The sequence below is a fragment of the Grus americana genome, chromosome 7 (genome assembly GCF_028858705.1).
Source record: "Grus americana isolate bGruAme1 chromosome 7, bGruAme1.mat, whole genome shotgun sequence".
In the NCBI taxonomy this organism is placed as follows: domain Eukaryota; kingdom Metazoa; phylum Chordata; class Aves; order Gruiformes; family Gruidae; genus Grus; species Grus americana.
In genome coordinates, this window is record NC_072858.1 from 31992464 (window position 1) to 32018868 (window position 26405).

Consider the following 26405-nt stretch of genomic DNA (forward strand, 5'->3'; position numbering starts at 1 on the left):
CTCCCGTTCTGTACAATGCAAAAAGGATTTCCTCAATTTTTGTTTCAGTCCAAGTGCACACTGAAAAACCCCTGCACTATGTGCTCGGGAAAGTGGGTGGGCTCGTGTAACCTTACAGACATGATACTTTGAATGCGGTTGTTTAAGACTTTTTAGACAAGACAACATATACACATGGTCTTGTCAAAACACAGGAGCTTTTCCTCTTATTGCTTGAAGTGTATTCTGTAGGGGGCTGTCTGATAACTTCAAAGGAGAGTTGGCACACTTGCGTAAAAGGAGATCAGAGCAGAGCTTACAAAACTATCTGTAGCATTTGTAGCTGTCAAATGGTACATGCTTGTCTCCTCCTTCTGTTTGAAGTCAGCATTGTTCTTACAGCTTGCACTGTCCAAAATCTAAATGCTGTCAAACAATTACAAATTTAATCTAATATATATATGTAATTAAATACCAATGGGCTACCTACTAAACCTACAAAATTAAACATGACTAGCACTGTGGCAGTTTGGAGCTAGATAGGCGCCTCGTGTCTGGTTTTGATACGACCTATCATGCTGATCATGCTAACACAACCAGCTTCTTTCCTTGAGAAGTGAGTTCATCTTACCCTGGGATAATCGTACCTATTTTTGTTCTCTGTTTCGGCTTGAGAGTCTCGAGGGGCCGTGGGACAGAGGTGGGTTGGGACACGAGTGAGAGTGGGAATATAAGCTGGAGAAGGACCAGGAGGTGGGGGTGGGGGGCACGTAGTTCTGGAGGGGCAGGGCTCCCTAAAGAGAGCAGAGGCTGTGCTGGTTGGGGCTGGAGATGGCTTCAGAAACTGAAGTCCACAAGGTAAAACGGTGTTTGTCTCCACGGTTCAGTTGTTACCCGCAGATTTCTATGTTGGTTCATCGCCGATGAAGAAGAGCTTCACCTTTCTTTTTGTAGCACACCTCCCTGCCCCAGGACAAGAAGATATAAGCACTTGTAAGACAACTGCAAAATTACAAGTGCGTTGTTTGGTGCTCCGGTGTATCTGTCCTTGGCCTTCCTCTGAGAGATAATCTTCATGGCTCTTTATCCACATTTCTGTCTTAGTTTGTTCAGAGGCTGACCCCTAAGCCTTTGACCTAAACTGTTTGGTGTGAAAGACTTGCTGCAAGCAACTTCTCCCTGCCCCTTCCCAATCTGGGAAGATCCACCACAAGGCATGTTCCCTCTAGGGTTGAGGGAACTAGAAAATAATTTTTTTTTCCCCCTTTCACAGCATATTTTGCTAGTGTCTGTCTTCTGTTAGCTTTCCATGCTACAAGTCCCATTGCATGTTACTGAGGCTAGTGATCACCCATAGGTATAATTAGTTTGTATACAATAGACCAGAACAAATTGTTGTATTAAAGCAAGCTAGGACACTGGAAAGGTTGCTTTGTATCTGGAGCCAAGTTCCTCAAATCAAGCTTATTTCCAACAGTAAATACTATGTACTCCCTCTATATTTTCTTTTTTTGACTTTCACAGCTCCTCTCTTACCCAGGGTGGGTCCTCAGCTGCAAGGCTGCATTGTGGACTTGCGTGTTTGTTCTCTGCCGTTGTTTTTGGAAGAGAATGATCTGGAAGCAAGTGTTAGGCAGAGTTTAGCAGCAGAGGTCAGAGTGACCTTTCCCTGTGTCTGAAAGCTATCCTTGCTCCAATGTACTGTTAGAGCAGTAATTGAATGGGTCTCACAGTGAATAATAGGAAATGAATCATGCTTGTTTAATTTTTTTTTTTAAACTCTCCACCAGCCTAGAAAGAAATTAATCTGGCAGAAGTTGCATGTATTGCCTTTTTCCTTTCTCCTGGGTTATCTGCCTTCCGTGATGACCATGACAGGGCATAAAAATACTAAAGATGAAGGAATACTTCTGAGCTCTCGCTCTGCATGCCGCGTGTTGGAAGCACGGCAGTCCCACGCAGGGAAGCAGAACGCGCGGAGTCGGGAGCGTGTGCGTGCAGTCGTGCGCGTAGGTGTGCTGGGACAGGGGACTGCATAACGCCGTCTCCTTGTTCTTGAAATGATATTGCCCATGCCAACGGCACTGCAAAGTAATTCGGTACCGTAGATAGTGCAAAACTGGTATTTTTCTATTAGGTCTGACCTGATTTTAGAGAAAGAGACAGGAGGGAAGAGAAGATTGATTTAGTCTCTGTGTGTCTGCCATATGCTGAGGGAGCATTAGTCTGCACCTGTGAGGTGGCAGAGGTTGAAGGATGTGGAGTCTGAGCTGGTGGAATGATGAGGAGGAAAGGATGGAGGCTGCAAAACAATTCCTTTAGGAAGTCCGTGCAACATGTTGCACTGAAGGGTTAATACAGTTTTATCTGTGTTACACTTGTTTACCGAATGCTTTAGGATGATCATATTTATCTTTATGAACACGTACTTTAGAGTGGGTGTTTCTAGAATTATTGAGAAGTTATGTGCTTAAGGCCTGTTTTGCAGCAGGAAGAGCTGATGTGGTCGGACATGTGATGTTAGCCCTGAATTTTCAAACCTCTGTTTACGTTTTTGAATGTACAAGTCTCATTAAAATCAATGGAAACTGTAAAGCTGTTTGCAAGCTACTGTTGAAATCTTCAGGATTATATGTTTTAGCCAGCAAAAGGAGTCTGCTCCATGAATGCTGGACCAGCATGCTTGAAACAAGCAGAGTAGGAAGGAATCATCAAATAGAGTTTGTGCTGGATGCCATGGTGACAAGGATGGCATAAATGCTTCAGTTCAAATCATTAGCTAGTTGCAGAGTTCCCGGACTGTGCAAAGCTTTTCCATATTAATAAAGCTTTTAAGGAGAAATAGTTTAAAAAACAACTGTTAAGGGGCCTTATTAAAAGGTATTTAAGCTTTAATTATTGTGATTGCTATGGCCCTTAAACAAAGTCACATCAGTGGTTAGCTCTGAATATTAACCCATACATTTGTTCTAAACAATTAAATGTATAAACGAAACATGGAGCCAAGTGTGTCAGTAGCAATCTTGCTGGGCTGGGATTGCCAACAGGTTCGTATTTGATTCTGCAAGAAGGGAGTTTGTTACCGGCTGAGGTTGTGGACTGTGGCTGCCTACAGAGCAACCTGAGAAACAGAGCAGCTTTGTGTGAGTGACCTACGCTGCTGGTAGGGGAAAGATTTCCTTCCGGTAGTTTGCTGACTTGAAATTGCATGCTGAGCTGAAGTCGGTAAGGTAAAAAGAAGACAATGTATTCATTTTCTTGTTTCATGTGCATCTGCCCCTGTAATTAATGATGGCATTTCTCATGGGCTTCAACAGTGCATGCTGGCTATTTTGAAAGCAAGGCTCGTGTCAGAAAAGTAGTGTGGCCTGATAGGATAAAATTCTGGTTGAAGTTCCTGAAAGTGCAGCAAAAGGTACAAACTGGTGGGTAAAACTGATGGTTTTGGTGAAGCACGCTCAGGGTAATGTAATCTGTAAAAGAGTAGAGTGGAAAATGGGGAGGGAACAGCGTGAGGAAGGACACTGCTGTGAGCTTGACCTAATAGACTATCAGTTGTGCTGCTGAAAGTTTTCTCGCACGGGTGCTACCGTCGGAGCAATTGGGCAGGAAGACCACCAGTATTTTGTGTGAACTGGAACAGGTGCGGTGGCTGTTAGGAAAGCTCGAAAGAGTACATATTCAATGTCAAAAATAAGAGACCTATATCGCGGCATTGACAGGATGGAAAGTAGACTGCAGACAGTAAAAATATTATGAAGAAAGGAGTAACAACTTTTTGATTGACCCAGTTTATAGATATTAAAGTATCTGGGAAAGAGAATGGAATTCTGCTGCTGCAGTTCAGCCAGAGAAGAGGGGATGAAGGAAAGACCACATGGGAAAGATATTGGAGGACAGATTAGCATTAGGGCAGGTCAGAAACATTCAGGTTTTTCTGAAGTAAAAAGTCATATTAGAACATGCCAGTTTTCTTCAAGTAATTTTTCTGAGCTCGTATCACTTTGGATAACAAGTTTTCTTACAGTCATTTTCTAGTCAAAATCACAAGCACGTTTTTTCCAGGACAGCCCTTTCCGAGATGATGGGAGGCCCAGGCTGAAGTCGTTGTTTTGTTGGATTCCCCAAACTCCTATAAATATTAATGCTTATTGTGTGCAGTAATTGGAGACAGACTTGAAATGGCATTTAGCCTTCTCATTATGTTTAACTGTGTATTTTGTCTGTGCTCAAATGTCTCATTTTGCATTAGAAAAGGAAGAGGTAAGATGACCTTTATGCAGACAGAGGGTTTGCAGTTCCTTTCTATCTTAAGGTATAGTAGTGCTCCTCACTGCTGTTTATACTTGGAATTTGAAGAAAGAAAACGTGGAACAACTAGGCTGGCACCATAATTATCACTGATCTATAGTTTATGAAGAAAAGCAGCAAAGCTGAAATTGGAATTTTAGAACTCTGTTAAAGACTTTGACACCTTACTCTGCCTAGTGAGCTACTGCCAAATAAATACACAATTGACTCTTTTTTATTCTAGATGACAAGATTTGAAATGAAATAATCATGTTTTACTCCTAACTGAATTTTAGCACTACTTCAGAAAGGAAGGATTAATTTTAAATGCTTTCCTGGATATTCATTTCCCTTAAACTGGAAATTGCTATAATCAAAATGAAAACCCTTGACAGCGAATTTAAATGTTCGTCTTCTGTTTCTCACCATAACTTTGTTTAATAGACATCTACAGTTTACTGGAGAAAAGCCATTTTAATTCCTCACAGGAAATGAAAGCAATTTCTGTATTAAAATTTCAGCCTGTAGGGTGAATGAAGGCTAGACTACATACTACTTTTCTCTGAAATGGTGCTTTGTGATTTGTTTCTCACAATTTATTGCATGGATGTGTAAGACTTCAGATAGATTGCATGAACTATATGAACAGACTGTGAAGAAGATTTATTCCATTTATTCAATTTAGATTTATTTTTGAAAGTGCAAGTATTAAATCATCCATCCTGGTAAAGTCATTGCATAAGGTATTTGACTAAAGCAACTTATCTTTGGTAGCTATCCAACAAGAAGTAAAAGGGTGATGATTTCTTACAGCAACTAAGACTGTCTAAATGCTTTCTGGTAGCAAGATACATGGTTGTAGATATACAAATACTGATAAAAAAATCTCTGCCTGGAATAGCTTAGCAAATCATCTAATGTGATGCCACACATCTATACTTCTGGATTTTTTTGGTCATCCATAGTGAGATTTTCTTTTGGAATAGGCTTTTCTTAGACTAAAAGTGTATTATAGACCTGATGTGGACTGATTTTTAACTGAATTCTTGTTTGTAAGTATGAGTAGCCTGGAGTGAATCTTTCTTACAAGTTGAAGAATGGGCAAATGCTTTGGTTCCTGTAGAAATTCCATCCCCAGAACCCTTGCTTTCTGAGGCTCCTGCAAAACAGCCCCCGATTATGTTCTGGTAATTGGTCATTTTTCTACCTGAATAACTCTTTCTCGGCTTAAACTTCTTCCCAAGCCATTTACTTTCTCTGATAGAGTGGCACGTAACATCTCTTTTGAGTAAGCTTTTAATTTCCACTGTGTAAATAATCACACTCTTATGCACCTTAGGCGCTGTAGCTTTGCTTTAGCTGAATTTCTGTGGTGGTTTTCTGTCTTTTTTGGTTTGTTTGCTTTAACTGGTTGTTGTATAAGATTTTATTAGTCCTGTGCATTCACTCTCAGCTTTTTGTTTGCCATTTACTAACACTCTCTATCACGTATAATCTCAAATGCATGTTCTGGACGTGGCAGTACCGTTCCCAACATTTGCTCTCATATGATTGATTGTAACCATTGAATCACAGCTTTGATTTATTGTAAGTCTGGGCAGTGATTGTGGGTGATGGATCATGACGGTCGTGATATTTTAGAAGTAAAGTTCAAATTATATTTTAAAAGAATTTTCCCCTCCTTTGAAGCATCACATTTGTAATATTCCCATAGAGTTTATGGCAGCAGATGATTATAGTGATTGATTCTTCCAGGATCCTATTAGACTGGCTTTATTTCGCCAGTATAGCTTTTTAATTAGTATTCTTTTTAAATTATCAGCAAGAATTGATTTTTAAAAAGAATCACAGGTAATATTTTTAATAAGTCACTCACTATAGATACTACATTCCTTCATGCTGGCAGTAAACAACATAAGGGAATAGATTTTGTCACAAAGTGCAAATGTTTTTAATCTGTCTAGTCCCTGGATATCAAATATGTTGATATTATTTGATTTTAACTTAATAACTGAAATCTAGCTAGTATCTGGTTTTAAAATTGAGTTGATGGTGCTGTTTTGATTGTCTCTTAGAACCGTGGAGTTGCAGACCCATCCCCGGGTAAAATTTGGGGGCTGTTCTAAGATAGGCCAGGGAGTGAAATAGTGACAAACATCGCCAGAAGGGAAATGCAGGGGACAACTTGTGCAGCTGTACGAGTCCGGCTGGGATGGAGTCAGCGTTCTTTTAGCAGCCCATAGAGTGCTTTAGAGTAGCTTATGGCAACGCTTGCTGGTGTTCCAGATTAGAGCTGAAATAAGGAACTTTCTGTAAGGAAAAATACTTCTTTTGCTCAATTTTAAAACATCTTTGAGTACAGCATAGCACATTGCCCCAGCTCAAGAATAGCAAAGATACAACTGCAATGTTTTGTAAAATGCATTGTCATACAAAAGGAGAAACGTATCCAGCTTTTAAATGGGCTATGTGGAGATATAGCTGGTAGCCAGGGCAGAGCAGACAAAACTCTGTATGCGTATGCCTTTTCCCTTACACGGTTGTCTCCTGTTATAGGAGACTGCAGCAACACCCTAAAACACATGGAGATTTTTGCTCTTCTGTGGTTCTTCTCTTCCGAATCCCAAAGAAAGAGGCTCAATGTATGTCCCCCTGCCAGAGCTACTTATGTAGACTTCGAGTAGTCCTTTTGATATCTAAAAGTGAATATCCATGTAACATCTCTTTCACACCTTTAATGGCATCAGGTATGTCTGGGATTTCTAGACCTGACTAATATGCATCATCTCAAGTCTCCATCCAGTAACCTGGGAAAACAAAACCAAAATATTTGGGTCACATCTGCTAATGACCTTTCCTTACTCCTAAATGAAGAGCCAAACAACTTTGTATAAACATTTCCCCCCCTGCCTTTTTAGATGCTTCTGTGTGTGTGCAAATCTCCTTGCTAATGGCTGCTTTTTCTTAGGTCTTGCCCACCAGGCAGCAGCTTCCAGCTGAAGCTGTTTGCACTTACAAACACCCCTTCTGGCCTGGGGAGCAGAAGAGAGCAGGAGAGAAAAGCAAACGCTCCAAAGCTCTCTATCGCTTGGCGTAAGTGGGTCTCAGATGTTTGGATCTTAATGAAGACAGAATATAAGGAGTTTCTGAGCCTTTGGTTGTATTTCTTCATGATCTGTTTAAAGGAAGAGGGTATTGCTTCTGTTAATGCAGAATCTGGGTAATTTACCCACTTTAAAGCATTTTGTCTTTGCAATACCCATGTGAAAAAACACTCTTAATGATTTAGATGGGCAATGGTGGCACAGGCATCCAGAATTAATTATTTTCTTTTAGAAAAGCATTAAGAGTATCCCGTTGCTTAACAGTTTTATTTGGAAATAGACTAGAAAGTTCTGAAATTTCCTTACCTATCCTTTCTGTTTGCACTGATAATTCCTCAGAGAAGGAATCCTCTCTCACGAAGTGCTGACAGGAGCTATCACTGGGCGGATGACATGCAAGCCAGGCCTCCGTGTGCCTGTCCCACAACAAAGTAAACTCGGGATGACTCGATAATGACAAGACATGAAAAGCATTGGCAAGATATTTATTCAAACATGCCTTGGATGTTAAGAATTTTTTATTTTTAGGTAAAACTAAATGTTAGATTGTTGGAAAGATTATTTTTCTTCCAGTAATAGTTGGGAATTACATATCTAAAATCATAGTTACAGTTAGGATTACTTTGTATTGGCATTTTTTAATGCTGAAATGGAGTCTGGAAACCTTCCCTCTTGTTTTCTGGCTCATGTCCTTCAGGACCTATGTTTTTTAATGAATATAATAATCACGTACCCATTTAAACTGGTAATAAAGATATGGAATTTAACTTTCTAATGCTACAGTTATACAAACTGATTAAAATTAATCGCCACCAATGATATAAATCACATTTTAATACAGTTTATATTTTTTGCATTGCCAGTCATACTGTGGCTGGTGGCCAAAATATTCAACTGTCTTTGCCTGTACCCTACCTGTATGTGACGAACAGCCCCAGTGTTCTTACAATTTAAATCATGGGTCTATTCACTTGAGTGGCCCAGTACTTTCAAAGTTTTTACCTAGAATTCTTTTATTTCTTTCACCATAGCCAAAGCACTTGGTAAAGGTTAATATCAGAACTTCAGTATTTATATGCAAGATAATACAATTCCTTAGATGAGTAATAAAAATACGTGTATTCATCCAGTGTATCAGATTTAATAAGCGTTATCATGATCAAAATCTGCTAGTACCAAAAGACTCCTTGACAGTGCTTTCTTAATATTATTACCTTTCCAAAATAGTTAGATGATGTTTGCTGGAATGACCACCTGCAGAGCAGGACATGTCAGCTTGACGAGCATAGACTGATGAACACAGTTGGCTACGAATTATTCAGGATCGAGGCAGCAGGAAACCATGAAAAAAATCATCTGCTCCTGGATAGAGAGCTGGCATTTCTCTCTGTATAAACTAAACATCCCAGCTCTATCCAAATGGACTGGTCTTGCCCATTTTTTTCTCCATCTAGAAACAGTAGACCAAGCTGTCTTTTCTGATGTCAGGCAAACGGAGGGTAGAGGAGGGGAGTATTGTGCTAAGAACTTACATGCACTGAGCCTTAGAATTCATGTAAGAGGTGGGGGGTGGGTATCACGCCACTGAAGTGTCATGAGGAAATTTGCAGATGTGCTGTGGAATGTCATTTTCCTGACTGCAGCAGTACATAAAAGCAAAATATACTGTTAAACAAACCCCAAACCCACGACATCCTCTTGAGAATGAATTCCTTCTTGTAGGGAATAATCCTGACCTGATGATAGAGTTCTTAACCCCCGTCATGAGTTTGATGTTGCTGAAGTGGCACAATGGACCTTCAGGAGCTGACCTATCACTTTCTGAATTACAGCCAGGCCCTACACTGCAAGGCGGAGGTTCTTCAGTCCTGGGAAGGGCTTGCAGAACAGAACACCTCAGCCAGCCATGGTTCCTCTCCTTCCCTTCTCTTGTAGATCTCTTGCCCTCTCCTCCATCCCGCCACGCTCTGCTTGCAGCAGCTCTGTGCTCTGTAGGGAAAAGGAACGTTCGTGTGGAGTTGACAGGGACCGCAGGGAGATGTCTTTGGAGTTGCAGGAAAGGATCCTGGCATCACTGTTAATGAAATGTATGTTAGTGTGTCACATGTAGCAAGGGAACTTTTGGGGTAAGCTGGTCCTGCAAGAGTGAGAACACACAAATTAGGAAGGGCTTTTGGGGACTCTCCGTCCCCCTGCCCGGCCAAGTCCCTTACGGGGCAGCGGCCACCCTGGCTGACTTGGGAGAGCTCTGTCTCCTGTTTTACTCAGTCCCTAAGGGGACCACACTCTGTTTTACAGATACTTTAAAGTGGGGGACAGTCTTTTGTGGGGGAAGGGGGAGAAGGCGGTAGACCGTTAATGATTATGTAGGAAGAGTGACTGAGAGGTGAGGATGGGGTGAAAATGAGGGCCCTCTGGTGTAGAGGTGAGTAGATGGGGACAGAGTCGAGTCCAGAGAATTGTTCAAAAGAAAGAAGTGACATTAAAGACTTGATAACTGCTGCTGTGAAGAACGATAAATTCTAACTTTATTAAGTTTCCACTAGTTATATGCACATATTGAAAGCAAAAGTTCAGAGTTATTACTTTGTAGTGTAATCCCTGAAAACTTTATCAGATTAAATTTAATAAACCTGCAGGATATAATTTTAATTTTCAGTCTAACATGACTTTCAGCTGCTGTTAGTAGAGGCTAAAAAGAAATTGGGCAACTTTAAGGGGAGCTGTTTTGTTTGTAACAGTAATCAGATTATATGAAATCTATTAATTAGAGAACTAATAATAGATATTCAAATGAGTTGAAGTACAGGCTGCAACAGAAATAGGCACTGGATGTCTGAAGAGTGTGAGACGTCAGGCATCTGGGTATGTATATAGACCTTTGGAAAGTCTATAAGAAGAAGAAAGAAGACAGAATGGTGTTCAACCTTGTTTTTGAACTCTCCAGTCCTGTTATGTAGAAAACTGCAACAAATAGCTGCTTATATCTTTAATGGTTATATTTGCAGCTTATTTTCATCTTTCCACTGACATTGCCACAATAAAATCTTAAAGACAATTATAAATAGAAAAAAGGAAAGTTCAAATCCTCATCTTACAAAAAAAGCTACAACATATGAACTTCCATTTTGATTTTTTATTTTGATTTTTTATTTTTTTCTATATATATAATCCTGTTGGCTGAAGGGAATTGTAAATCACAGTGACTATTTATTGCAATGGGAATAAGGGATAGGTTAGATAAAAAAAAGAAAGGAAACATCAAAGACAGTGTCAGATAAACATCACAGAAATTCACTTGCAGTAGTGAATTATAAAATTAGAAACAAGGAAGAGTTTTTGAATAGTTATTCTGTAAACTTATTTTCATCGTGATATGTGTAAAATGCAAATTTTTATGATTATGTAAATTGTTTTGGTATGATTTATATAATTCAAATCATGTAAAACACTTCTTGTGGGATATTGTCTGAATACCAATATAGATATATCTTTTAAATGTTTTTAACCTGGAATTTTCAGAGTTTCTGAGTTTTTCTACTGGTTATTTAAAAAAAAATAAATAAATATTAGAAAAGGCAGATTTCAGATTAAGGGAGAAATTGAGACAATAAGTCTATGCAACTTAGTTTTCTTTCCTTGGGATAGATCCTTTCTGGAATCATGGTATTGTTTAATCATACAGACTGTGATATAGAAGCAACTGAGAGTTTCATCTGCTTTCCTCTCAGTTTTGGGTTATTCAGCACATATCCTTTCTTTTTTTTTTTTTTTTTTTTTTTTTTTACTTCTGTGGTCAAGCTGTATGAACCTCTCATGCAGATGAGATGGAAATTTCCATGAAACCTTCTGTGTACTTCCCCATACTCATGCAGTCACGTCCTCACAATGACGCAGCACTACTGAGGATATACTTGGGTTTCTGCTCAGGTTTATCTTCAGGTTTATATTGTTGCTTGTTACCTTTGCAAATATTTTTTCAAACAGACAGACATGTTCATTAAATTCATAGTCAAAGATTTAAAGCCAGAATATTTTGACTCCTTGTATAACACAAGCCATAGAATAAAACATTTTTATTTTCAAATTAAGCTTATGAGTTTTTTCAGCTCTCGCATATCTGTTAGAAAACTTTCACATGGGGACTTGTAAACATTTAATCTGAACCACCACACCCGAGAGAAATTGCTCTATGAAGTTCAGTTGTTTTCACTAGTTTAAGAAATGTAGTTTATTTGTTTTCTGATTGTTTTGGTTTAGATTCTGCTAGCAGACCTTCCCCTGCTGTTTTTCTGCTTGGTGAAAGAATTGTCTATCACTTTTGTCTTTGGTTAAATTTTCATTAGACAACCTTCTTTTCTATAGACAAGGAGCTCTTCAGTTTCCCGCTATAAAGCACGCTTCCCGGACTCAATAATTTCTGTAGATCTGTCCTGGGTTTTTAAGAGTTCCTTTGAAGAGTGAACACTGGAACTGGACAGCAGTGTTGAAGTAGCTGCTTTCCTTACGCCGTTGGCTGAAGTGATGCCACATCTCTGAGCCTGCTCGATGTTTCCTGCTTACCCTTCCGCTGAAGGAATGAACTCCTCAAGAGTGCATGAGTCTTCTTTCCCCATCAGAATCAATATAGTGCAGTAAAGATCGGCCAAAATAGTAATGACTGAAATTCTTTTCAATTCGAAGTTTTCAAACTTGATATAGAAATAATTCTTTACCTGTAATTATTTATTTATTTTAAAATGATGATTTACTGGAAGCATCCTCCATAGCAACATGGCCATTCTTTTGGAAGTCTAGGAAAACAGGAGCATAAGAAAGAAGTGACGTTCACAGAGGATGAGAGCTGTGCTCTGGGAGTGAATACGCGATTGACAGACGTAGCTGGGATAGGGACAGTGAGAAGGGGACCTCTGGCCTTGTGCGGGATGGGAGAGAGGAGGAGGAAGAGGAGGAGCTGGCATCCATGTGGAAACAGGGAGATGGCAGCACAGAGGGCAGAGTTTTCAGAAGGTGGGATTTAACAGGTTTTATGAATAAGATCATCCACGTTGGTGAGTGCTTGTCCTGGATAACCACACATTGTCTGAAATCTTGCACAGGGAAGATGATGCTTGATTTCTGGGAGTTTAGTGATGTGAATATTTGTTTGCCTCTGAGAGAAGGAATCCAACTGTTTGAATACAGCACAGACATTATAATGGAGGGGTTATCTCCCACATGTAATGACTGTTACTTTTTTTTTTTTGTGCTAATGGAAAAATCCTTTCCACTTTTCCAGACTCTAAGCCTGAAAAAGCTGTGATGTATTGGCTGTTCATTTGGACTATTCTCCATCGGTTTTGGTTTGTGGGTTTGTTTTGTTCTTCTTTCTTCAGAATGAGGTCAAAAATGTAAATGAAGTAACAGGCTTGAGGATACACTTCAGTTTGTGTTGTATTTCCCCCCGGTCTATTCTTTAGTAGTTGCTGAAAGAATCTGCCTCAATATTCCCATGGCACTCTTCAGTGTCCAGTTCTTTCTTTTTCACAACCAACCTTGCTATCTCTCTTCACATCTCTTTAGCCCATGGGACTATGCACTTCACTAAATCCACTGCAAATTTCAGATGATTCATACTCTTCTAAGTAGGTTTTTTCTCACTGCCTCTTCAAATTGTTATCAGCGTACTGCAAAGTTCAAGAAGTCTTCCCCCCCCCCCCCCCCATATGTTTATCCTCAATTAACTAGTCTATATTCATTCTAATATTCCTCCCCTTTGGCTTCTACACTTAAATTGTACCATGTCTGCTCAAGGGAAATATTTTTATTGCTTGTTATTTACTGCTATTGCAATGGAGTCCTATTACCCCTCCCTGCCTCTCACACTACAGAGATTTAAACATATACTCATGTTTTTGGTAGTACTTTTCCTAATTGGGGCTAGGAAAGAGTACTTATATACACAGACGCGTAAACCTCTCAATATTGTAGGATAATAAATTGATCATTGATCTCTTCAGATGGAAATGAATGACTGCTCTATAAGGAGAGAGTAGGGACTTATTCCACTGTTTAAAAGTCAATTTAAATGGTAAGTTTCAATCAATGAAATATAAAATAGGAAATAAAGATGGTATAAATTTGTGTGTGTATATATGATCACATTGTACTTGCATCTGAATATGAGGAAAAATTTCTTCACTTTGAGGGTGACCGAGCACTGGAGCAGGCTGCCGATATTGGAGGGGAATGTGAGTATGCAAAGCAGAGATACATGAGCAGAAAGTTGTTTAAAACTTGAAGACTTGGTAATAGGGAGCGAAATACAGAATAAATCGAGATTCTATTATGATATAGTCAGAAAATGCAGAAACTGATATTTTTAGTATTAGATTCTTTCTATATAAAAAATGTGGAGGATGAAAAAAAATCCTGCTTTATAAAGAATTTCATCAGTGACTTCCTAACTCTCAAGAGCCTGACTTCCAGCTCTCTCTTTTTCTGGTGTTAGAGCACATTTTGCTGGTCATTCGTTCCAGTCTTTTGAGCAGAAGAGCTGTGTTCATACAAACACTGAATACTTGTTTCCAGGGGGGGATAAAAAAAAGGATTCTTTTTCATGCAAACAGTAGAGAGTGTAATAGAGCCTCGGAGGTGGCTGGGATGTGAGGTTTCAAATAGTGTCACTAGATACGCACAGTAGTGGTTCTGGGCACATGTCAAAAGAAATGAAGTGTGAAAACTGTATCTGCAACCTCTTGCCAGAAGGTTTTGAAATAAGGGTGTTTCCAGCAGTTTACATGGTTGTCTCATTCCCTGAAATTTACAGCTATATTGTCTGCGCTGCTGCAGAAGTCATTGTAGTTATATGTCAGGAAGCGCATCTAAATAAATATTAAGGGTGAGAAGAAAGAAGGTGCAGATGAAATCTGTTAATGTACTCAGTGACCAAGAGCAACCTCATGATGGTGAAAAGAATGATTATATGAGTGAATGAAGAGATTTGAAGAAATACCTGAACTGGAATGAACATAACTTTTTGCTGAAATGATGAGATTGAGATGATAAAATAACAAAGATGTCTAAGTTGAAGAAAATCACTCAGTGTTATTTTGCCTTCCAAAGATTTCCATCTGGCCATTCTTAAGTGGTCTCTCAGAGATCTGAGTCGCATTATCCTGACAAGAAGTCTCTCACCTTGCAATATCAACCGCAATAAAAAATAAAAGTTATTAATCATATTAACCAAATATATTTCAAATACACAGAAGTGCTAGAACATTTTATGTAGCATGAAAGCACTGTGATTATCAGGATGATTAAACTCAAACCTTAACAAAAAAAAAAAGAGAGGCATTAGCTATACTCAGTGCATAAATGATCTAGTAGAATGAGAAATGTTTTTATCTGGTCAGTTTATGATTAATTGCACTATGTGGAAGTTATCTTAAAGCTAAAAAGAGGCAGAGCTTGATGTGTTATGTCCCAGGAAGAAAAACCTGGGATTGATTCTACCTGGAATGAGGAGCAGAATAAAAGATAAAGATAAAAATAAAAACTCTGTATGTTAATCTGAAAACCTGCAGTTGGTTCACCTAGAGTTCAAATAGACTTTCCATGCCTTTATGCTAAAATATCACATGGTTAAATTGTTCTCATGAACTCAGCAGATTTATTTTTTCTCAGGAATTGGAATATGTAAAACTAGTGTGAATTTACTAGTTATATTTTTCATCTTTTATATTTTCTTTTCATTGCATTGTAGCAATGTAAACTTTTCTTAAGGAGTGGGTTCTGTTTTTCCCTCTCCAGCTATTCCACAAGAATAGAAAAATGAGAGAGAAGCCAGTAATTACATTAAAATCTTATCTTTGCCTGATTGATGGATTTTTTGGATGCCTGGCAATAATATACTATCCTGTCCTTTCTGGCATGACATCTTGTCCTCTTCCAAGCCATTGGTTTATTTAAAGTGACTGGAATTAGCACAGTGTCTGCTGCTGTGAACTATGTTAAGGTGTGCAGATTTGCCAGCACCCACCAAAGATATCCGTACCTGCGTGGTGCTGCTCAGCCAGAGATGTTCTTCACAGTCTTTTCTAATGATAAATTCTTTCCCGGTGACATTCAGAATTGCTTAATTCCTTTCCAGTAAATTAGAAGACATTAGCTAAGGCATTAAGTTAATTTGGGGGGGGGGGGGGAGCGGGGATAGACCTCTTCATTCAAATGTGTTAACCTTAGGGCATATTGGACTTCCTAACTGGCCTTCATATTAATGGCTGTAATCAGTAGATAAAAGCTTGTCAGATTTTGGGGGAGTTGCACTGAAGCTTTGTCTTGATAAGTCCTACAATCAAATTTCAATTTAAATTTACTGAGGCATATAGCTCTCTTGTCTAATTTACTCATAAATATATGTGAAGAGGATGCTATAGTAACCCTCAATTTCATAACTATGCAAATAAACCCCCCTAGTGTCATTAAACTGACAGCCCTGAATACTTCTTGCTTTTGAATGTGAAGTTTTGTTTCCCTTGTCCAAGCACTTGGGAATCTCTGAGTGTAGAGTTCTAGTTAGTTGTGACCAGAATTTTTTTGAGACCTATTCTGCTGCCAGACTGGGGATGGTTTTGACTAGTAAACAAAGGGCTCTCTTACTGTACTTGACTGCTTTTATTCAAATCAAGGTATTTTAATTAAATTTGTGTGAGACATGCTAATGGAGTCAGAAAAGTCTATGTATGTAGCGTTATGCTCCCATTTTCCCATTATCCTTTTCTATAGCTGAGTTTTTAATGAGGAGATGCTATTTTCCTGAGCCTGTAAATATTTCTCTTTGCTGTTGCTCTATAGAAATATAGTAAAGACAAGAAGAAAAGCTATTGTTACAGATGGCTGTTAATTTTCAAATGGAGTGCTTCAGTGAAACCTGGGTAATTGCTCTTGTGTCTGGGCGCACAGGAAACAAATCAGAGGCATGCTTTTCAAGAGCAAGTTTACTGTGCCTTCACAAAGGCCGCGTAGTCAGTCATGGGCACAAGCTGTTAAAATATCAGGGTTGTGGTTTGGAGAGGAGGGTTGCACAGGGGTATTGGTTAAAGAGGTGTGAAGCTTTTTGCTTGGTTTTTATTGCTGTTTTAAGAAAGGAGGGCTGCACATCTGGTAAGGTGGAAGTGCATTCTACACGTTTGAAGTGTTTATCTTGATTATCATCATAGGAATAAATCACGGTGTGTAGTAGCTACATGAACGCTTATTCGTATGTTGAGACATTTTGTATGTGGGAGGAGAGGTGGCATTGAGTTTCCTCACGCAAAGCTAAATACACACTTGAATGTTTGTAGGACTAAGGCCTAAACCATCTCATTTTTCAGTCTGTTAAAATGTATTACTTTCGTTTGCAATACGAGGAGTGGAGAATCTTTTGGCACTACTCTTGGTGCAGTGTACCGCCTCAGTGTTATCAGTTGTCTTTTCAGTAATCATTACTCGTTATTTTCCAAAAGCAGGGAGCTAACAGAGGGATGCCTGAGGACGTTTTAGCTGATGAGAAAGTATAAGCAGATTCATGTTTTTATTCTCTAGCATGTTGTTTTTTGTTTTTCCTCTGGGATCAGAGTCATGTTGTTAGAGAATGAAGTACTTGTATTTGCCATTGTACTAAAAGTAGTTGTTATAATGCAAATGAATAATTGGCAATTGATTTTTTTTTTCTGTTTGTTTGTTATTGGCATATTCCTACAAGAGGGACTAATTGATGGCCGTTATATGTGACATGAACTTAGTTTTTGTTTTCAACTCCCTCCCGCTCCTGCTAAGAGATTTGTTATCTCAGTAGGGATGCTTCTCATCTTGTTTTTAACAGAAAACACTGGAAGAGAGAGGAATCTATTATTGATTTTTGTATCCTTCTGCATTTTTTTGCAGAGTTTTATGGAGGCTGCATTGCAAAAATGGGCTTTAAAAAAAGTAGGAAGTTAAAGAAGGATAGATAATTTTTCTAATTTTCTGAATTCAGTGTCTATATGAAAATGAATTTTGAGTCAAAGAGCTAGCCAAGGAAATTAACCTTCAGATACCACCATCCTCATTTCAGCCTGATGGACATCATTTAAGTAAAATGAAGATTGGCCAGAGGGTCCTTCTTCCTGGGTTCAGAGCTAAATATATGCGCACCATTGTCCTTAGCTTGCTGGCAGGTGACCGAATATTGGCCAAGAAATTCAGGATGGGCTCATCAGGGCAGGTGAGCTCTGCGCAGCTCAGTGCCATGCTCGGGCTCCACGTGAGCTGGCGTCCGCATGGTGCGTGTGGTGACGCAGAGCCTCACTGGTCATTGCAGCCTGGCGCTGACCTGGTCAGAGCGAGCTCTGCTAATGGTGATAAGGCTCAAGACAAGGTACGGATTCAGTGCCCCTGTACCACCTTGCACTGAGTGCTCTGAAAAGCGAGCAGTGGAGTGAAACTGGGGCATCTGCCAAAGTGACATCTAGATTTCTCGGTGTAGAAGATTGAACCTTAAAGAAAATTCCTGTTTCCTCAGTGAGGAGGAGTCTGTCCCTAGATGATGCCAACAGCATGAGAGCTGGCAGCTCTGACAGTCGTTCTGTTATTTGTATGTCCAGGGCACCTGGCTTTTGCTTGAACCTACAGAAATACTCCAATGGGAGAAAGTTTCTTCAACAGAGAGTTGAATAATTATTTCCCGACGTGTAGTTAAGTAGGCATAAGAGCGACTAGCTCCTGTAATGTGTATTTATAGTGTATACTTTATTATACTGTACAGGTGTTTATAAAGTACATTGAGATCCTTAGCTGAAAGGTGGTGTATAAATGCAAGCAATAATTATTGTTACACATATAAAAGAGTAAGGCCTTCCTGCCAGTAGCCTTTCCTCAAGGGGGAATTTAATTTCTTTATCTGCAGTAATTTTATTGCAGTCTCTCTTGAGATCAGAATGTGCAGTATTTAAAGTTGATTTAAACAAGAGAGAGACTCACTCTGCAATCCATTAAAACCAAAGGGATGTGCATCTACCTTTTCTTTGCTGGTCGCTCGGCTATAAACCCATACAGAATGAATCTCTCTCAAATTCTCAGATGACTTCTGGTTCTCTGAATGAGAAGAAACACCTTTTGCCTCTCTATTTAAGGCATTCCCTTTGCACATTTTGTTTGTTTCAGGATCTGCCTATTTGCATTTTCTTATCCCTAGTTTAGGATTACTGACCTTACTTATATGAAGGGCATACTTCATGTGTCAAAGTACAATAACCAAACTTGCAATACAGTAACAACCACATTTGTATTAAAGCATACAGGCTTACAGTCCTAACATCCTAAAAAGACATTATTAATTCAGATGTTCATGTAAAATAATATGGCTTCAGGAAGGTGCATCTCAGCCCTCCAAAAGAAGATAGATATATTTTACTACTGTACTGGTGGATGGATGTTTAAAATTGCTTGTATTCAGCTGTAGCAAATATTAAGCTTAGTAATTTAATGCAATAATTGAAATTCATTTAGGTGAAAGAAATATTTTGTTTAAACTTAGGATGTATGTCAGCAGAAGCATAGTTTCTGTCAATACATCTATTTTTGTCTCATAAGATGCAGCAATAACACTGCATAGTGTCTTTAAAAGTATTTTAATGTATTAACAGCAGTAGCGAGATGAGAAGCTATTACAGCTCATTTGAGTGGTTTACCATTGGGCAAACAGTTGGCAATTATTGCACTTGGAAGAATTAAATGGATGATTTGAATGGAAATGCTAGTTCTTCAGTGAAGTCCCTTTTTACATCAATTGTAGCATATGTCCACGTTTTTTCCAACAGTAATGAATTTCCTGAGATGGTTTCCCTTGTGCTTTTGAATGCTAAGTGTTAAAATCCAGCAGGAGAGACCTGTAGTTGACCTTTCATGCTAAATGTGAAAGGGCTGTTGTAGCCTTTAAAGGCTTTTGTGCTTCTGGGCCCCCTGGGAAGCTCCAGTTACCTTCAGACTGGATCGGCTGTTTCAGGTAGGAAGCATCAGTTGTGCAGAGAAACTTTGTAATATTTTTAATAGTGATGTCTGCCTTCTAGACCATGGTCGAATCTCAAAACATCTGTTTGTGTGCAACACATCTGGCTTTATGGTGCATTCTGTCCCTTTCCCATCTGTTCAGGAGTGAAAATCGCCAATACCTACGATTTGTCTCCAAAGTGCTTTTCATATTTAAAAGCCTAATAACAAAATTGATGCAGGCAGTATAACTGCCCAATAAAAAAATTCTGCAGCCATTATACAGGCTTCAGCCTTTGATAACACAAGGGGTTCTGAGTAGACCTTTGCATTTGAATAATCCTGATGCTTGTATCAAAACACGTGGTAAGATTTTTCAGTTTCTACCGAGAGGTGGTCAAATGTCACCCTGTGATCTAGATTTAACTGGCAAATCAATGTTCCCTGTATTTCTCAAAGATTACGCTTCTGATAGCCTGCTTTATTCTTTCCAGAAATCTCTGATTTGTTGCTTTTCTCTCACGGCTGAGGAGAGGCCAGGCAGTTTCCAGGTCTGAATGGCATTACGTAGTGCCTGGTTGGTCAGGCGGTGCAGGTGCCGGCCCGCTGCTTTGTGTTTGATCGATGGTACTACAACTATCCCAGAGAGAAAGGTGTAAAAAGGGGAAGGGAGAGTCCAATGGGATCCTGAAAATTTCCAGGTTAAAATGCTGAAGGTGAGCTGATCTAGATGCTCATATTTTGCGTGGGCTTAAATGGAGGAGAAAGCCATTGAGGGCTACCGTGCAGAAATACACCTGTGCAGTGCACCGAAATACACAGAAACCACACCTGCGTGCGGAATTCCCTGCACTGCGAACTGTTGAGAGAATGTTGGAGGGAAGTATCGCTTCATGGTTGCTCCTGTTTTACACTCTGTTTATCAGAGCCAGGTTATGGAGCTTGGCAAAACTTCTCATCTGTTACAGCTTTTCTTATATAAGTTGAATAATAAAAAAACCCCGATTTAATTTGTGGATTTATTGTACTTGCTATTATATATGCTTGCTATAATAGCTATTACCTAGTTACTTCATTTAAAAAAAAAATAAAAAAGGGGGTATAATTGCAGGGGTGTTACTTTGAGCTCTCATGCACCTAAAAGCATGCAGGAAGGCAAAGACTTCTATTTTTTAGCAGAAAGTTTTTGAAGTGAAACTTCATTAGGAATGAGGTGACTAAATCACAGACATTGTTTTGAAATTGTGAGTTCTAATGTTTGTAGAAAAATTATCTGGCTGCTAGCAATTATCTTAGCACTGATTGTGGGAATATAGGAGGCAGAGACATGAGGAAATGTGGTAGGTGGAGAGATTGTAAGACCAGAGGAAAAAAAATTATAGAAGTAGAAAATATACCTTACTAGTCATTTCACATTTGCACTTGGATCCAATAAGCATTTACATTCAAATACTAATGTAGTCATATCTATTGTAACAGACTTTGTTGTCATACTTTCTGGTCTAATCACTCTATTTGAACAGTTAAAGTCATATTGTGAGTATTTTAGGTTGAAAATTTCAGTGCTGGCTCAAAGTCTAATTCTTACAGGTGATTTGGACAAAATAATTTCCTTTTGGAAGCATAAACAGTAATCTTCTCTCTATTGTCTGAAGGAAGAGAACTTTGTTATTTAAGAATGCAAGAATAAGAGCTACTTCTGAAGTATGTCCACTTTCAGTTTTCTAAAATACTAGAGTATATTCAGATCCTTCAAGTAGATTATTATCTGTAGCAAGGACCCAAAGACGATATTCAAAAGCATTTATTCAGAAAGCTTACAATGCAGCAGGAGTCTAATCATTAGGAAGCGCATTTCTGTTTCTTACACCGGTCTTATTATCCCTTATTTCTTACGTAAACAGTTTGCAGTTGCAAAAATGAGGGACAACAGACATTGTGAAATAAAATGAATGAAACCCATGAAACTGAAGTGGTTTAGGAAACCTGTTTCACAATGCTTGTAGGTTATCTTCCAAATCACTGTATCCTAGAATGTGTATTTTATTCTGTCTTAACAAATAATAACTGGGAAGTATTCTGTTCCAATTTGCAGTCAAGAGAGAGAAACCTACAATAAAGCAGAGTATCTTTGTATTAAAGATAAGAAATAGTAATTTTTGTCTTCTCTTAGGGATAAGTATAAGGGAAAATGCCTTAATATTGTTCCTGAAATGTTGGAAAAGGTGAATATATTTTTTTACGATTGTATAAATATTAAATAATGAAACTATCCAAGTCTCCTTGACACTCTTCTCACTACTTTAAATATATCACCAAAATAACACTCAAATAAAACTAACACTGGAAAAAAAAAGTGTGAAGTGTAAAGCCTACAAATCAGCAAATGAGAAAACTCAAAAGCTCAGCGTTTCCTGCCTGATCTCATTGTTTTTCCCACTTATTTACTTTTCCCTCTTACAAATGTAAAAGTGAAAGGACTGGTGTAGGTCATTTGAAAATAGAACCTGGTGATGATACTTCAGTCCTTCCAGAATTTACTTGTGATGGGTGCAAAATTATTTCTCGGTGCTTCTTGAGCCTTGCCTTCAGCTCCAGCGTGGTAATTCAGTTTGCTTCCAGCTGTTTTCTAGCCAAAGTAAAATGTTTCCATGCTATGTGCTGCCTCTATCTCTGTCCAGTGGGGTTAGGAACTGGTGTTGAAAAGACAATACACTGCTCTCTACCTCCTGGAAATTCCTTTCTACAATGAGCCATCCTTAAAGGCCAGCCGTGCCCAACCACACAGCTGTTTCACACAAAAATAATAGCTTAAAGCTGCTTGTGTCAAGGCCAAGAATCAGATCCTGTAAATTTATGAAAAAGAATGCTATGGTAGACTCTGCAATATTTTTTTTTTTAAATATATATATACATAAAGAAGATTATGGGTAGTATAATAAAAACAAATCACTTTGTAGATGATGATAAGCTTTACATATAGGTAGCTAATGCCACATTTAGTACTATTCTTTTATGTTTGTGTTCCAGTCAATCAGCACAGTGACCAACCTAACTTCCAGCAGGAAACACTCCATTCCATTATTCCTTATAGTACAGTAAAGCCCTTTATTTATGGCAAGCATTAGTTTTGCAGTCACAGTGACAGAATTCGTATCTTAGCAGTGCATCAAGGCTTTTCTTACCTCCTTGTAACATTTATCCCTGAAATTGTCTTGTTCTTCTGTTGTCAGACCTGAACATATGGTATACCTGTCAGAGGTAGGAAGAAGGCTCTCGGCCACCGAGATTCTCTCTCCAGTAACAGAAGAGTCACAAAGTTCATAAGAAGTCTGTTTTCCTTACGAAGCTCTAGTGAGTTAGTTCCAATTCCAGCCTGCTAATTTCACATGATTGTGGTTGACGCTAGAGTATTGTAAACATCTCCAATTATCATACGGGTCACTTTTAGGAGAAATGCTCACCTGAGTGCGTTTTGTATAGTGTCATCTGCCTGCTGGAGTGCAGGTGTTGCATCACCTTCAAGAAACTGATGTTCTCTAAAGAGAAATTTTCAAATATTGTCTCCGAAATTCTGCATGTGGAGCATGCACAAATCCGGCGGGCAATTAGATAATTAAAATAGTACTATGTGATTTTTATGGCTGAATGTAGGCTACACCCTGAGCAAAAATAACTAATTGGAAAACCGAAGGCAGAGATAGCTGTAGGTTGTGTAGTTACAGCAAACTGGTCTTTCATTTATCTGATGTTCTAGACAGAAGTGTTTAATTGAATTTGGATTGGTACACTTTTCCTGTAAAGTAGGAAATAAACAGCCAGAAGGAATTATTTTATTAGTAATAGTTCAGGATAACTCTCTAATGTTAAAATCTGAACTTTTCAATAAAAGTCACTCTTAAGACTACAGGAGACAGAAAGCACATGTATTTTAACAGGCAAAAGCATTTATAGAATCCTTTAGTTTTATTAAATTCTATATGAATTTTATAAGACTCCTTTTAGTCTTGAAGAAAATGAAGGATTAACTGTGCTAAATTATAAGAAGTGGAAAGAAATTCATAACTGTTTCTGTGAATATTACTGTTTGAGCCGCCATGGAACAAAGCTCATTTTTTCTTTTATGTTGCATGGATTTGTGATCGACTAAATGGAGGGAAAAAATGAGAGCATCAAACTCCCTTGCTTATGTGATATGTCAGATAAAATAAAACTGAGCCTAATTCATTATGATTTATAAACAGATGCTCCTGCATATGTGCATGTGTTTGTGTATTTATGTAGGGATACATTTTAAGAAATGATTGCCCTCTTGCTAATGATTGCAAATAATTAATTGTGAAAAAAGATCCCATTATGTCGGCACCTAAAATAGTCACCTCTGACAACACTGCTCTTCAGTTCCCGCTTCCACCGCTGAATTCCCACCAAGCCTTCTCCTCCTCCCCAGTGTCATCTGGGAACAGGCATGTCAACGTTCAGGAAGATACAGTCATGCAGTTCTTCCTAATTGCCAACGCTGAATAAATTCACATTCACTTGTATCTGTGAAAAATTGACAGGTTGCGCTTGTACATTTGAGCTTGGACAGTCTCTTCCATCTCAAATTTTGCATTGTTCTCAAGCTGGAAAAAGTCTGAATCCTTTCCATTTTACAAACTGTGAAATAGCCTGTTTTCCTTGGGGGAAAAACTTGTAAGGGAATACAAAATGCTCTTCCAAGTCCAAATAGCCTTACCACGTGCATAAAATATTTCGCGCTGGTCTACAGCATTTCTAACCAGTAGTTCAGCAGGTCAGCTGCAAACATAAGGCAAAAAACCCTAGAGCGATATCAGCACAGTTAATCTTTTGTAAACAGCTTTCCTTTGTGCAGTGATAACTTTAGAGCTTGCACAAAAAGACAAGTCGTTACTAAACTATAAAAAAGGGAAGAAGGGAAATTTCTTACTGCTTGTCAAACACCGCAGTAATTTTGAAGGACTAAACATCATTAAAAGAAAAATTTTTGTTTCATGTATTACAGATCCATAAAGTGAGCATAGATATAGTAATGTATGCTAGTTTCCTGAATTTAAATTAGCAAAATCCAACTTAGCTTGACAACTTTAATAAAATACTTTAACCAGTAAACAATAGTTGTTTGCCACTGTCATTATTTCAGCACACCTGCAATATTTAGCAGTTATACAAGTGCTAAAGTCTTCTGGCATTTTCCAGAAATGTCTGCATAACAATAAACCCCTTTCGTTCCTCAGTGACTTGGGATTTTAGACAGTGAGTGAGTCCAGCAGGTACTTGATGGTGTGATAAAACCGCTATAGACTTGCCTTGCAAAATTCTTACGAGTTCACCTCTCCTGATGATGGAGTTGGCTGGAGTGATGATCACGTCAACTAAAGCAGAGTTAAAAAGGCAGTAAAGAATCTGCCGTGGTTGGCACAGCCCTGGCTTAATTTCTACTCCTTTCTGATGTTTCTCTGTAACTCAGCTGTTTTCTGAAGCTGAATTAATCACATTAACAAGCATTCCCGTGTTTGGATGGAAGTGCGAAGCTACTCAAGGTAACTTTCAGTACTTCTCTTGTGGACCTACTGTTTGCTGGTTACCTTGTCGACCTTGACATATTGCGCTTCTACATGAGCTAAATTCTTTAACTGCTGTATCCTCGCAAGATGCTACTTGTATCAGGTTCCATACAACGTTTTTTAGGGGGAGAAAAAGAGAAGTTCATATGTGTATTCTATGGCCATGCAACAGCAAAACTGGTGGTGGTCTAAGAGCCCACCCAGATGGGGCAGCAAGGACTGCTGCTGGCTTGAATCAGACTGGTTTTCAGTCCTGTGACTTTAGCAGTGTCTGTGGTATTGATACTTAGAATTTCATCAGAAGGTAGTTACTTTCAGGATTTAAAAAAAACCAAAAAACACCCAAACCACCAACCCAAAAAAACCAAGCCACCAGCTGTTACAATCTAGTTTACAGAGATCATTAGAATTATAGTAAAGTTTTCTGAAGGGTGGGTTTTATTATGGGAAAAATAAATGTACTCTAACTTATACCATTTGCTTCACTGAGGAGCTGAAATTTGATGATAAAAGTGTGAGAAATAAATGCGAGAAAAGAGGGTTAAATACTTTCTTATGCAAGACAAGTTATACATGTTTCACATAAAATTAAGGGCTCCTAATGACACGGTACAGCTGTGATCAGGTCACTGTTAATTCTGAGAGCAACCTGGTTCAGTACAAGCTTTGACCTTTTTCTTGCTCTAAATTTTACTACAAAATAAAAACTCAGACATTTATTATAGAAAAATGATGAGAGTCATGAAGACAGAGTACAGTTTGAACCAGCAGATTTCAGCATGAAAATAATATAAAATGTGTGTTCTCCATGTTAATGTTCTAACAAATGCGATTAGGAAAATATATGTTTTTTGCAGTCAGCCTGAAGCTGAGGGACAGTGCTCAAAGGAACAGGTTTTGAAGGGGTTTGTTTCTATGATTTCCCTACTGAAAGATGTTTTTTCAATTTTTTTTTTTTTTTTTTTACACTATAATATATCCTAATAATGTGGGGCTTTGTGTACTGTTTCGTAGGTTTACAGGTTAATGGTAAACCTCTGGTTAGGTAGGTTATTTATAGGAGGGGAAGAGGCAAAAAGGGGTACAACAGGAAGGCTGTGTATATTCTGGAGATTGTAATTTTTTCATGTAAAAAGCAGCCATGATCTTACGTAAGGCAGAAGGAAAGAAGTTTGGGGGTGAGCGATTTATCCCCCTATTTATCTGTTCCTGGATTTATGCATTTAAACTGTGATATTGTCAGGGTGGGACTGTCTTTTGTTTGTGCAGTGTTTTAAGCCCTGTGGCCTTGAGCTTCTGGGGAGGCATCCACAGCCACCCAAATACATGAACTGGCTCTTCCTAAAAGTCCTTGAGAGACCTCTGGGGAAAGGTAATGGCTGGAGTTTCCCTGCTGGCATTGGCTATGAAAGGGAGCTGTGGAAGATGGCTGTGTGGAATACTCTTCTTCTGA

At 38.7% G+C, this 26405-nt stretch overlaps 1 protein-coding gene across 4 annotated transcripts in view; it reads left to right on the forward strand.

Annotated features, from left to right (window-relative positions):
• GRID1 (glutamate ionotropic receptor delta type subunit 1) overlaps positions 1-26405 on the forward strand; it is a 533775-nt gene that overhangs the window by 273173 nt on the left and 234197 nt on the right. The gene's annotated exons all lie outside the window — the stretch shown is intronic.